We start from the raw sequence: 2473 nt of genomic DNA, 5'->3' as shown, positions 1-2473 counted from the left end.
CAATAAAACAAACCAAAACAAAACACACATCTATCTTCCTAATTGGAGAGGAGAAAGCCAAAAAAAAAAAAATCATACACAGGTGCAGATCTAGGATTTGTGGGGTCTGAAGATTATATAATTTGGAGGACCCTTTTGTAAGATTATAAGTTCAAAATTACAAATACTAAATTAGGTACGGGGCCTTGGGGAGGGCATATATGAATAAAGGCTTCCGTTTCATTAGTTTCAGGTGGATAAGTCTCTAACCATGAGGGTTCACCTGTGTCTGGGCATCTGGCAGATCTGCAGGATGGGCTAGGCACTGAAGACCCTGTAGAAATAGGGTCAGAGGGGGAAGGATGCTTTGTATTTTCTGCTTTTAAGCTCATTAGCCTACATTCAGCTCTCAAGAGTAGGCCAAAGCACAACACTTCAGAAACGGGCTGTTTTATGAAATGAATATGCTCAGCCGATTCTACCAGCAGAGTATAGAGAGGTGAGTGGGAATTTCCATAATATGTAATGAAACTGTGACAAATATGGATAAATTGTCCTCAAGTTTGAACAAGGTATGATATCAGTGAGGAGTTTTGGGTGATGACAGTTCTCAACCTGTTTCTTGAGTCACAGTTTTCCACATGGAAATGGTTGTTCTCCACATGTCGTACACAGCGATTATCATGGCATTTCCCCTTACTATCCTCCCAGGGAATCTCCTTGCTTCTCTCCTATTTAAGATTCTCTCCTGGATTTACTTTGTCTTTGGGTGGAGTATCTTCTCCGGTAGCTTATAGAGAAGGAGTGCATGATAGATAAAAGTTTTTGAAATCTTACATACTTGAACATATTTTTTTCTGCTCTCATACTCAATTGATAGTATGGCTGGGTATAGAATTCCAGATTGCAAGTTACATTTCTCAGAATTTTAAAGGCACTGTTTCATTGTATTTTGGCTTCTGGTGTTGCTGATGCAAAGTCCAAATCCATTTTGCTTCCTAAACTTTGTATATAGCCAATTTTTTCATCTCTAGAGGTAATAAAATCTTCTCTTCCTCCCTAAAATGATGCTGGCTACTTATTGGCTCTTAAATATCACAGTTCATTCTATACTTGAGTTATGATATTGATTGCTTTGTCCCTTCTTTTCTCTTTTTTCTTTCTGGAAACACTGGTATTCAGATATAAGATCCCCTGAACTAGTACTCTTAACTTCCTAACCTTTTGTCTACTATTTTATATCCCTTTATCTTTTTGCTATATTTCCTGGGAAATTTCCCTAACGTTGTATTTCAGCTATTATGTATAATTATTTTTTTCTGCTTAAGCAGATCATTTTTCCTTATATCCTTATCATTTTTTCCTTTCTATGGAAGTATTGTATGCACGTTGTTTAAAAATTATACAGCACTCATTTCAATAGCACATTTGATAAAACTGGAATGAGACAGGCCAGGAGTGGTGGCTCATGCCTGTAATCCCAGCACTTTGGGAGGCCGAGGAGGGCAGATCACAAAGTCAGGAGATTGAGACCATCCTGGCTAACATGGTGAAACCCTGTCTCTACTAAAAATACAAAAAAAAAAAAAAATTAGCCTGGCGTGGTGGCGGGTGCCTGTAGTCCCAGCTACTTGGGAGGCTGAGGCAGGAGAATGGCGTGAACCCAGGAGGCGGAGCTTGCAGTGAGCCAAGATCATGCCACTGCACTCCAGCCTGGGCGACAGAGCGAGACTCCGTCTCAAAAAAAAAAAAAAAAGAAACTGGAATGAGACAGAAAATTAGCATGGCCCCTGCGCAAGGATGACATGCAAATTTGCAAGGGTTCCATATTTTAAAACAATCATTGCAGAATTCTTTACATAGAAAATTCCATCTAGTAGATCATTGAACAAAAGAGAGACCAGAAATAGATCTACACATACACATGTATGACCTAAACCTGTGGATATGAACCACATTTTATATTTGCTTTTGACAAAGATGCTATATAACAAGAAATGTGGCTCCTACAGAGAAGCCTGGCCTTTTCCCCATCTCCTGGGAGGTAATCTCTAAACTCTTGTAATTTCCTGAGTGTTAAGGGTGTCTTTGTTATTTGATGGGCCCTTGGAACTACACCTGATATTTTATGCTATAACATGTTGGGGGTGGCCATGGCAGGAAGACCAACTATCTGATAAGACGGTTGGAGCTGGGGGACACATGGTATCAGCTCAACCTCTAGGGAACAGGGGGCGGGAGATTGAGTACAACCACATGGGCTCAACCAATCGTGTTTGTAAGAAAACCTCAATAAAATCTCTGGGCCCCAGAGCTCAGGTAAGTTCCCCTGGTTGGGAATACTCTGAACAGACTATCACACATCAGTGCTGGTAGGAAAACACTTTCCTGAAGATAGTGGCAGTTTCATGTTTGCAACCCTCCCAGACTTCACCCTATGTGTCTCTTCCTTTGTCTGGTTCTAATTTATATCCCATTGCTATAATAAAGCTGC

The 2473-nt window shown here is 40.3% G+C and overlaps 1 non-coding gene across 1 annotated transcript; it reads left to right on the top strand.

Annotated features, from left to right (window-relative positions):
• Positions 1–1711: 1711 nt before the first annotated feature.
• Positions 1712–1813, top strand: LOC112208773 (U6 spliceosomal RNA). Its single transcript, XR_008547386.1, has one exon. It is a non-coding gene; the product is annotated as a U6 spliceosomal RNA (small nuclear RNA).
• Positions 1814–2473: the final 660 nt, after the last annotated feature.

The sequence above is a fragment of the Pan troglodytes genome, chromosome 2, assembly GCF_028858775.2.
Source record: "Pan troglodytes isolate AG18354 chromosome 2, NHGRI_mPanTro3-v2.0_pri, whole genome shotgun sequence".
Lineage (NCBI taxonomy): Eukaryota > Metazoa > Chordata > Mammalia > Primates > Hominidae > Pan > Pan troglodytes.
Note: the sequence above shows the minus strand (reverse complement) of the source record. Positions and strands in the feature narration are given on the sequence as shown.